The 12,607-nt window shown below is 31.1% G+C and overlaps 1 long non-coding RNA gene across 1 annotated transcript; it reads left to right on the top strand.

The window, feature by feature from the left end:
• The first annotated feature begins 1,768 nt into the window (after positions 1-1,768).
• LOC138337737 (uncharacterized) lies at positions 1,769-10,588 on the top strand. Its single transcript, XR_011211128.1, has 3 exons — positions 1,769-2,415; positions 2,976-4,110; positions 10,397-10,588. It is a non-coding gene; the product is annotated as an uncharacterized lncRNA (long non-coding RNA).
• The last annotated feature ends 2,019 nt before the right edge of the window (positions 10,589-12,607 follow it).

Genomic DNA, 12,607 nt, shown 5'->3' with positions numbered 1-12,607 from the left:
AAATGCAAGTTCATTACACAAATGCTACTTCATTACACAAGCAAATTCAACTAACATCATTTCATTACACAAAAAGCCTTACAAGTTCAACACAGTATTATAATTTTTGGTGCAAGAAGAGATTATGACAATCTCATTGAATCTATTTCTCCATTCAGAAACAATACTCTTTGAAATACTAAACTTACACCTAAAATACAAACACAGAACAAAGCAATCCAAAGTTTTTTTTCCCTTTTCTTGGACTTGGCTAATTTGTTTTTCCATTTTTTTCCAATTGCTTTCATCTTCTTCAAATCATCATTGAAATTGTCCAATTCTGACTCTATCTTGTTCATATCTAATCTCCTTTCCATAGATTTGGTTGACTTCCTTAATAAAAGTTTCAACTTTTTCAGAAGATTCAACAGTATGTTCAAGGTCAGTAATTCTTCCCAACAACTTGGGAATCACAAATTTGGATCTTGGATCAATATAATCATCCTTCCAAAGCCAAAAATCGCATGATCTAGCATTCTTAAACAAAACAAAATGAATCAGTCTATGGCTCTTGAAACAACAAAACGAATCATTTAACTCTTAAAAAAGATTAACTTATCCCATAGTAAGGACAGCCCCAATATCTTCTACCAGGATTTCTTTGGGTCCAAGAGGTAAGTAAAGGCAAAACAAATCCATGTTTTCATCACACCTCTTCCAATTCATGATCTTCCTCTTGCAAACAGAGCCTAGACAAACTTTTTTGAGCCATTGTGGCACCTTAATAAAAATTAAAACGAATGAAACAATTAAAATAGATAGAAAAAAATCAAAACGGCAAAGAGAGCAATGAATCAAAATGGAAAAGAGATGAATGAATAATAGTGAAAAAGAGCTACCTTTGATTCAAAATAAGAAATTTTGAGTTATGTTTGAATTCAATTTGGGGTTCACATTTTTGGGTAAAAAATTAGGGTTCTTCTTCATTAGCATCGAGTGGGTGGGTTATAAGAAGGGAATGAAAATATAACCGTTGGGTATTTTTTTTTAATTTAAAAATAAATAAAAATGACTTTATTAGCATGTTGGTGCACTCAACTATGTGGAGAAACGCGCCTTGGTTTGGGTGACGGAAGAGGAAATTAAATATATTTTTATGTACTCTAGATGTGTAATAGGTCGCTCCATTAGTTAAAACGTGTATTAGGGGGCAATTTATGTCTTTTACCTATATTTTTATTAATATACATTCTTAATATTTTGTTTTTATAAACAATTTTAAAGATGTTGTATATATTTTCATTAAAAACTTCTTTATAATTTACTTATTGAAAGCAAAAATGTCCAAGATGGAAACTTTTATGCTATTAATTTCATGTATATAAGTGTCTATAACATGTATATAAATGTCTATAACAATTCTTAGTAGGAATCAAAATAATATTGTCTCTTTCGTTTAGGTCTATATAGTGAATTATAAAGCTTTATTGACCATAAATATAGTGATCGAAAGTTCAGTAATTTAAGTCGTTCTAACTCTTTTTCGTTTTGAATAGATTGTTGTCACTTTTTCAAAATTTGAATGAATTGTTTCTTTTATTTTTGTGTATGGTTAACAACCGAAACCGATAACCACCAAACTAATAAATGTATATTATATTTAGTTTGATTTGATTTTGATAATTTTAAAATCGATTAAGTTGATTTGAATTTAATTTTGACCAATAATCGATCCAAACCGATCAGTGAACACCCCTAAATATGATATTCTACATTTATTAATGAAATTATGAATTATGAAATGATATTCTACATTTATTAATGAAATTGCATGTATATAATCCAATATTCAGGGGCCGGCCCATCCTTGGCCGAGGAGTGTCATGCGACATCCCTTAACCAAAAAATTACATTATACATAGAGGTCAAAACTTGTTTTACAAATATATATATAAGCATTGATACTTCTTGAAATATGTGGAAGGTTTAGTCTAGTGGATAAAGGATCGCAGAAAAATTCCTTAAGGTTGTGTCTGTTCAATCCCTATTGGCCTCATAACTAAATAAATGTAATGATCCTCTTAGTCGTTTTAGAAATTTTAACCAGCATTATTATATTAACCTTTTTAGTAGATTTTGTAAATAATTTATATGACTTATAAGAATGAGTGACATAATTTTTAGATTTAATAAAGAATTATTTTATTGCTAAGAACAATGAAAAAGGGGGAAAAAAAGAAAATCAAATAATAAAATATAATAAAATAAAATAATTAAAAAGGGGGAAAAGTGCCCTAAACTTATAAAACCTATGACGGCTATATGAGAAAAAAAAAGAACGATGTGAAAAAAGAACAGAGAAGAAAAGAAAATAAAGGGAGAAAAGAAAAGGAAAAAGGAGGAGAAAAATCAATATTTTCATCTCAAGGCGTCAAGGTAATTATTTTCATCCTTTCTATTAAGTTTTTTATGCAATTAGAAGTAGATTTTTAGATTAAAACGTGTATAATTTACACTAATATGTGAAACTAATTTTTAATTCTGTGTACATGTATACATATACTACTTAGCATAAATTTCACCTTAGTCATTAAGTAATTATGACCAATTGTTGATGATCATAAAACAATTATTGGGAAGAGAGGTAAATAGACATGCAAGAAGCCTTCCGTATAAAAGTATTTCATGAAATATCTTTATTTTGGTGTTCAAATACGGGTGATATAAATTGGGATCAATTTGAGATCCTTTTAATAGTTTTCATATTATCATTTAAGTTTTGATATATTAATTTATATAATTAAGTATTAGGTATATGGTATTAAGTGAATGTCTTAAGATTTATGATATTGAAAAGAATTAAAAATTTTAATCCTAATCTTGAAACTTAAGAACTTAATTATAAATTTGCGTGAGTTTTTTTTGGTTTAGTATAGACACGTGCAATATGTGTGTTGTTAACTTCGAAACCTTAAAGTGTTTAATTATTTGAACAGACTAGATTTTATTTGGAAGTGCAACAAAGGAGGAAGGCTAAAGTCCCGAAGTGATTGTTCGATAAATTGAGGCAAGTGGATTTCTAAACTCTTGTTAAGTGTATGAAATGCGTGTATTTCCTTGTGATATATGTTTGGGAGTAACGGGATTGGTGATGGGTTGACTTGTCCACATTGATTAATTCTAATGATGAAATAAAAGGGATAACAAAAGGCGATGTGATTAATTATTTATGTGTGATGTGTTGAGAAAAGTTTGATGGCTTGTTGAATCATTGTTGATGTGATTTCATGTTTGTGTGGTTGTGAACTATGCAATGTTATGAAAATGGTCATCTCCTCATTATTTGTGTGGACATATCATTGCATTATTCTGAGACATGGTTGTGAAAGTGTTATGTGCATTGAGAAAGAATGATAACTTATAGAGGATGTACCATTTCGAGGGACGTATTGCGCGCCGCGATGGATACTATATTTTGAGGGACGTATCGCGCGCCGCGATGGATACTATATTTCGAGGGACATATCGCACGCCGCGATGGTTACTGTTATCGAGGGTCGTGTCGTGCGCCGCGACAGATGCATGGACAGATATGTCCCCCATGGGTCCCGGACTGAGAGACAGCGGGTGTGTATCACTAGGTCAGACATGCATCATTATACTTGAAATTGCATTCCATTACATTGCACATACTTATCATTAGTGAACTTGATATTGTGTTTTGCTGATCTAGTGATTGCCTTTTTGCGGAACTTGTGATTGTTTAATACTGAGCTTGTTATTGAGGATATATAATTTGTTAAAGTGTTGTTGTGGAGGATATGTAATTTGTTAAAGTGTTGTTGTGGAGGATATGTAATTTGTCTATATGTTTTTGTTGAATTACGTTCTATGTAAACTGTGAGTTGTTAGGTTGGGTTGATGTTTATGCAGGTTGTAGTTGTGGAGGTTCGGTTGAGGGTGGTAGGAGTACCCGTATATCATCCCCTTAGCTTGTGTTTAGAGGTTTACTTGCAGAGTACCGTGTGGTTTGGTACTCACCCCTTGCTTCTACAAATTTTTGTAGGTTACTAGCCCGGACTTTTATGATATATTCTCTTCTTTTCCGAGGCTTCCTGGAGATTTTGTGAGGTAGTTGTTGGTCATCTCATCATCCCTCCTTACTCTTGTTTATGATTTTGTTCTACTCTAGAAACAATATCATATGAGACTTATATTTTCTTTTGATCCGATTATAATACTTTAGAGGCTTGTACACGTGACAACCAGGTTTTGGGGTATAATGTAAGTTGATAGTAAATTTTCCGCATTTTTATTGTAATAGTTGAGTTTTAGGCTTACTTGTCTTGGTGGGATAAGACGAGTGCCATCACGTCCATTTTTTGGTCGTGACAAAATGGTATCAGAGCCCCAGGTTCATAGGTCTCACGTGTGTACAAGTCGAGTCTAAATAGAGTCTTGATGATCGGTACGGAGACGTCTGTACCTATCTTCGAGAGACTATAGTGACTTTTAGGAAATATCTTCAATTCTTGGATCTCTCTTGTGTGTACTTGGTCCCATTTGATTCTTATAGCTTCACTCCATTCGCTCTCGTTTATGTGATGACTCGTGAGTAGTTCCTTTTGTGAATCAGTGGCATGTCGTGTATTGGTTTGATGTTAGATCTCATATTAAGGTGGAAATGATATACTTATGAAACGAATGCGTGATCATATTTAAAAGAGTTGAGTAAGGTTAGTTATCATTGTAAAATAATAATAATAAATATAGTACTTATCTGGTCTAAGCAAAATATGGAGTGGTTCGACATGGAGTGGTTCGACAATTAGAAGTTAAATGTTTGAAGAATTAACTAGATAATAAATAGTGTAACCTTGAAAAATACAATTGATATAGTTGTCATACTATTAATGAGTTGCTTAGCAAATGATGTTGCACCAATTCAGGTCAGAATCCCTTATGTGGTTTCACAGATTGAGTGCATACCAAAGAAGGTCATGATACGACTATTACAATGGTACTGATGGGTACTTGGTTAGAATTATGGAGTGTGTTACTTTTGATATTGACCTTGCTTACGAAAGGATACATATAGCTTGGGTTAGATACAAAACTAATCTGGTAATATTTTACAGCTATTTGATGGATAAAGTGTGTGACTTATTTGGAAATGATCTTCTCGATAGATATGATATGTTCTAGTGGTGGATGTAATGAATTTTCACGATGTGTTACTAGTGGTACATGAAAACGGACATGTTGATTGTTAAGTGAAAATACTAACTACTTTAGGAGTTATCTATTGTATTACATGCTCATATGATAAGATTTGGTGTTGAATTCACATTCGAGATACCAACTAGCTTGTTAGTACGAGTGGATGTGTTAAGCATTATTTATAAGGAAGCTTTTAGTGGTGGATCCTTGGTATGATATTAATATGTTCAGGTTGTAAAATGTATTTTGTGGATTGTAAATGAGTGTTGATTTCATCTTAAATTCCGTGGAAGTGGAAATATGGATGATAAACTTACAAGTAAAGGAAATCTCAAAAAGTATACTTGTGTGAATGTAATTGAGAATTTTAGTAAGAAAGTGCATATAAATTGAGTAAGTACCTTGGATGGTTGGCATAGCTAGGTTTGTATTGTCATGTTAATGGCGAGGCTAAATTCGTAGTGAGGGAATGACGAACTAAGCATGATAATTATAAGATTTTATGACGCATTACGATTGAAATGCAACTATATGATACGGGTGTTGGTTAAAATAATTTTTTATGGTAATGATGAATTTTGAGTATCTAAGGTTATGGTTGTTTCTATTTCATAAGTAGTGTGGTTTTATGGTAATTTTTATAAGGAGTTGGGATGTGATCGAATAAAATTGAAAGGAGCTAGAGCCATAATGGAAAGAATTAGTGGTAAATAGTTTAACTTTCAGAGCGAGGATAAAACTAGGCTATTTTACTTTGTTTGCAAGGGTTGAGGATGTATCTTCAGAGGAATTTGAAGAATTGGGTTCAGAGACAAGTGATTTTACCTGTTTCTTCCAGATTATGATATAATATAGTGTCACAAGATCAATAGATTGATTAAAAAAAATAAACTATTGGAAAAAATTTGAGAAAGGAGTGTACAGACGTTCAATTCGAGTATGATGATTATTTCTTTTTTTGGTTTTGATTTTGTAAGGAGTACGATAAGATTTTTAAAAAAAAGATATGGTAGGGTCAATGAAGAGGCGATCAACAATAAGCTAAAATACGTTAAGTAATTTTTTTTTTGTATGAGCTAATGTTGTAAGATAATGGGATTGTGTTACATGGTTGGGATCAAAACTTCAAGTTTACATGGCGAGTTTAGATTTGTGATAGTGTATCTTCTCAAGGTATGAATTGGTAAGGTAAGAAATGATCGATCACATTGAGTATGAAGCATTTAGAAGGACTTAAAATTTGAGTAGTACATTTGGTTACTTTTGATTGTTATACCTAAGGTTTCCCATATTGTTGGCTAAAAAATATATATATATAAGACTGGTAAGTGAGTTAGCAAAAAGGAGAAAAATTGTGGTGTATTGAAGAGTTAAAGTTATTTGAAATTTCCATCGTGGAAAGATTTTAAGAAAGGCAAAGGAACAATAAGACCTCTCGTACAAACATTGGATTCGGAGGTGATGGTTGTAGTGATTTCGCCTTTGAGTTTAGATATGACTATGAGATGTGAACTAGTTCGGCACCTACTTACTATGGGTGTATTATTAACTTTTCTAAATATTAAGTTTTGATTGAGTTACAATAAATGACGTATGGAAGATTATATATGGTTATGTCGAGCTAGATTGTTCAGAATGTGATTAAGTAATAAATGGATGTTAAATAGTGTGGATCTACAATTTTACATGATTAATGAGGATTGGAGGGGATTAAAATTATTTTGTTGACGAGACAAAATAGATTGTTATAATGTGTTACATAGACATTTTATGGTGAGTAGAGGTTATGAGATTATAGTATACATTAATATTGGAGTGATCAAGGGTTTCTTTGAGTTATCGCATGAGGTAAATGATAGTACAGAAGGTGGTTGAAAATGGTATGTGAAAGTTTAGGTGAAGTTGACATTAAGTGTTTCTTTTTTTATTTTACCCTAAAGGAGAAATATAGATTTGAAATTAGTGTTATCGGTCTTGGGTGTGACTTATATCTATCACGGGACGCTTAAATGGAAAGATAAGAAACCATAGTTCAAAGTCTTGGAGACTACAATGTACTTGCTAAGGAGAATGTAATACTACTGACGGTGTGAAAGTAAGGTAAATGGTTGGTGTGGTTATGATATTTGTTAATATTAATAGTGTTGGCTTTGATGGAGTACTGTGAGAAGTATGCGGGGTTTGGCAAATCCAGCATGTGTAAAATTGTAATAGAGATCAACTGGTTGATTTTGGGTAAAAAAAAATTAAATAAAATAAATAAATAAATTGAGGGATATAGTCAGATGAATGAAAATATTGATATGGGATTATGGAGAAAGTATCTAGTGTTATTCGACCTTGATTCCGTATAATCTTAAGTTGACCACCTACTTCATTTCGGACATGATTTGGAGTATGATTCACTGCATATGCCCACATTTTTTTTAATCTATGGGTGAATTCCTAGTGGTGGATCGGATGTGCCGATCCTCTTACATTCTCTTGATAGGGTATGTTCTTTAGGCAGACTAGGTCACTTCAGTTATAACATATTTGATGTTGTTTGAAAAATTAGAAATATATCACTATTTTTATATGCACAACCTTGCTTATGGGAACTTACAAAAGAGCTTTCATGAATAGTTATGGTTATCCGACAGTGTTGTAAAAGGTTCTACATCCTAGCGTGTACCATTTGTTGGGTGCTTACTTGATCTGTACTTCATTGGATTAGATATGTTTGATTATCCCTTGATGAGTATTCGATGTCTAAAGATCAAATTTTCATAGTTTAAGCTCATGAAAAGATTAGGTTATGACAAGGGAATCTTGATAAGGTCTATGATGATTTGTGTAATAGGTGTATGTGATCGTTGATCTAGGTTCACTTCAGATTGTAGTGGGTATGAATTCAAAACGTTATCTTTGTTATGTAAGAAAAGATTTGTTGTGATGATTGTGTTATGTTCCAGTAGGTTTCAGTTGAGATTGGGTTCATTGGTTGGTTTATGGCGTGATATGTATATCTTCCGAAGTTTCGTTCAAAACTTCAGTTCTTGGTAGTTGATATTTAATGGAATGTGCTAAAGATGAATTGATCACTTGGAGAGATGAACACGACTTTGAAAATCATACCTCAAGTTTTTGGTCGTGTTAGTTATTCTTCCTTCTCCTACTTTATGTTCGAGGACGAACATGATTTTTAGTGGTGGATAATGTAATGATCCTCTTAGTCGTTTTAGAAATTTTAACCAGCATTATTATATTAACCTTTTTAGTAGATTTTGTAAATAATTTATATGACTTATAAGAATGAGTGACATAATTTTTAGATTTAATAAAGAATTATTTTATTGCTAAGAATAATAAAAAGTAAAAAAAAAGAAAATCAAATAATATAATAAAATAAAATAAAATAATTAAAAAAGGGGGCAAAGTGCCCTAAACTTATAAAGCATGTGACGGCTATATGGGAAAAAAAAAGAACGATGTGAAAAAAGAACAGAGAAGAAAAGAAAAGAAAGGGAGAAAAGAAAAGGAAAAAGGAGGAGAAAAATCAATATTTTCATCTCAAGGCGTCAAGGTAATTATTTTCATCATTTCTATTAAGTTTTTATGCAATTAGAAGTAGATTTTTAGATTAAAACGTGTATAATTTACACTAATATATGAAACTAATTTTTAATTCTGTGTACATGTATGCATATGTTATTTAGCATAAATTTCACCTTAGTCATTAAGTAATTATGACCAATTGTTGATGATCATAAAACAATTATTGGGAAGAGAGGTAAATAGACATGCAAGAAGCCTTCCGTATAAAAGTATTTCATGAAATATCTTTATTTTGTTGTTCAAATACGGGTGATATAAATTGGGGTCAATTTGAGATCCTTTTAATAGTTTCCATATTATCATTTAAGTTTTGATATATTAATTTATATAATTAAGTATTAGGTATATGGTATTAAGTGAATGTCTTAAGATTTATGATATTGAAAAGAAATTAAAAATTTTAATCCTAATCTTGAAACTTAAGAACTTAATTATAAATTTGCGTGAGTTTTTTTTTTGGTTTAGTATAGACACGTGCAATATGTGTGTTGTTAACTTCGAAACCTTATAGTGTTTAATTATTTGAATAGACTAGATTTTATTTGGAAGTGCAACAAAGGAGGAAGGCTAAAGTCCCGAAGTGATTGTTCGATAAATTGAGGCAAGTGGATTTCTAAACTCTTGTTAAGTGTATGGAATGCGTGTATTTCCTTGTGATATATGTTTGGGAGTAACGAGATTGGTGATGGGTTGACTTGTCCACATTGATTAATTCTAATGATGAAATAAAAGGGATAACAAAAGGCGATGTGATTAATTATTTATGTGTGATGTGTTGAGAAAAGTTTGATGGCTTGTTGAATCATTGTTGATGTGATTTCATGTTTGTGTGGTTGTGAACTATGCAATGTTATGAAAATGGTCATCTCCTCATTATTTGTGTGGACATATCATTGCATTATTCTGAGACATGGTTGTGAAAGTGTTATGTGCATTGAGAAAGAATGATAACTTAAAGAGGATGTACCATTTCGAGGGACGTATCGCGCGCCGCGATGGATACTATATTTCGAGGGACGTATCGCGCGCCGCGATGGATACTATATTTCGAGGGACGTATCGCACGCCGCGATGGTTACTGTTATCGAGGGTCGTGTCGTGCACCGCGACAGATGCATGGACAGATATGTCCCCCATGGGTCCCGGACTGAGAAACAGCGGGTGTGTATCACTAGGTCAGACATGCATCATTATACTTGACATTGCATTCCATTACATTGCACATACTTATCATTAGTGAACTTGATATTGTGTTTTGCTGATCTAGTGATTGCCTTTTTGTGGAACTTGTGATTGTTTAATACTGAGCTTGTTATTGAGGATATATAATTTGTTAAAGTGTTGTTGTGGAGGATATGTAATTTGTTAAAGTGTTGTTGTGGAGGATATGTAATTTGTCTATATGTTTTTGTTGAGTTACGTTCTATGTAAACTGTGAGTTGTTAGGTTGGGTTGATGTTTATGCAGGTTGTAGTTGTGGAGGTTCGGTTGGGGGTGGTAGGGGTACCCGTATATCATCCCCTTAGCTTGTGTTTAGAGGTTTACTTGCTGAATACCGTGTGGTTTGGTACTCACCCCTTGCTTCTACATATTTTTGTAGGTTACTAGCCCGGACTTTTATGATATATTCTCTTCTTTTCCGAGGCTTCCTGGAGATTTTGTGAGGTAGTTGTTGGTCATCTCAGCATCCCTCCTTACTCTTGTTTATGATTTTGTTCTACTCTAGAAACAATATCATATGAGACTTATATTTTCTTTTGATCCGATTGTAATACTTTATAGGCTTGTACACTTGACAACCAGATTTTGGGGTATAATGTAAGTTGATAGTAAATTTTCCGCATTTTTATTGTAATAGTTGAATTTTAGGCTTACTTGTCTTGGTGGGATAAGACGAGTGTCATCACGTCCATTTTTGGGTCGTGACAATAAATGATTCAAACTATCACACTATAATTATTCCTTATTATGACTACTGATACAAATGTAGCAATATTCAAGGTAATAATTATAGATAATTAGTTGGTTTCTTCTTAATTGAAACGTAAGCGCTATTTTCTTTCTTTAATTAGACTAATTTTATGAATATTATTAAATTAATTATTAACCAGTTTTATTTTTCAACTTTTCACCTTTTTAAACGTGTATAGACAGATCATACATACCGATATATGAGAATAATTAGGATATTCTTTACCATAACTAATTTCCTCTTCTCCTGAAATTATTTTATTTTCCTTGTATTATACGTTTCTATAAGAAAATATAGGAAAGTAGATATGAAATTTAAAAGGTAAGTTTCATTGTAAATTAATAAATGCAAAAATTTGAAAAGCCATTATATTTAATGGCATTTTACCATACGGAATATTATGCTTAGCAGTGACGTCATATTTTAACATATATATAAGCAACATTGCATTGATGGAGCAACTCAACTAACGTTGAGTTACTGTTATATTTCACCGATCAGTTTTAAAGGTGAAATTATCTATTCTATTTTATATGAATTGATGGTAAAAATACCAATATTCTTTTATTTATGCGTTTTCAAAGCGAATTTATTAAAAGATATGATTATTTATGAAATGTGAATTCTGAATTATTGTTTTAAATTTTGCAGGAGGAAGTCATGTTACTTGGAGTCTCAAATTCATTTTCTTTTTATATGAATATTTTAAAGGTGAATTATCATTTTCTTTTGTATGAATTGATGTTAAGAGTATCAATCTTCATTTATTTATGCATCTTTTACAAGAAATTTATTAAAATATATGAGCATTTATGAAATGTGAACCCTGAATTATGATTTTATATTTTGTAGGCGAAGGTGTTACATGGAGTTTCAACCTAAAAAAGTTTCTACAAAATTCACACGTACAAAAGAAGTTAGGATGTCTATTTTCTTTTCTATATTCATTTTTCAAAAGTGGCATATTAAAGACATGAATATTCATAATTTGTGAACAATAAATTATAATTTATACTTTGCAAGAGGAAGTGTCATTTAGAATCTAAACCTAATGACACATTTTGAAAGTCAATAAAAAGAAGGTTGCTAAATAAATTCACATATATCAAAAGAAAGTGAGAATAACTATTTTCTTTTCTATATACATTTTTCAAAAGTAACAAATAAAAAGATGTGAGTATCTATAAAATATGAATCGTAAACTATAATTTTATAAATTTTAGGAACAAATGTAAATTCAAGTCCGAAGAAAATGTTTTAAAAGTCCATAAATAAAAAAACAATTGCTCAAAAATTCATATAACAAAAGAGATTATCCGTTAATTATATTATGAAGTGTTATTTTTTTTTAACTATGCACTTATCATTTGTTCTTTGTAATTGCCAGAGGAAAAGGGAGTCGTATTTTTTGGAGAAGGAAGTCTGAAGGAAGAACAAGACATCTAAAAGTTTGCTTCAATATTTTCTTATTGTATAATTTCATAAGCACAATAAATATAATCATAATCAGCAAACTTAGTAGGTATTTGGTCACTTTTATTGTACATTTTTTTTAAAAAAAAAATAATTTTTGTTTTTAAAATGTAAAATATTTATGAAAATTGAAGTTTTGTAATGCAAATTCTAATTATTTTTGACATTTTGTCAACAATCAGAAGTAAAAATACATGTTTACTATCTTTCAAATTTTTGAAGTTTTTGAGTTGAATCTTTAAATTTTATAGGGAAAATATCTTTTTGAAAGTTGAACTTTAAAAAAATAAAAGAAATAATGATCAAATACCTACTTAAGTAACTTATGATTGGATAGGCACAAGAGAGATATTAATGTGCAAAGTA

Source organism: Solanum lycopersicum, chromosome 8 (assembly GCF_036512215.1).
Source record: "Solanum lycopersicum chromosome 8, SLM_r2.1".
Lineage (NCBI taxonomy): Eukaryota > Viridiplantae > Streptophyta > Magnoliopsida > Solanales > Solanaceae > Solanum > Solanum lycopersicum.
The sequence above is the reverse complement of the archived record's forward strand: the minus strand, read 5'-3'. Positions and strand labels throughout refer to the sequence as shown.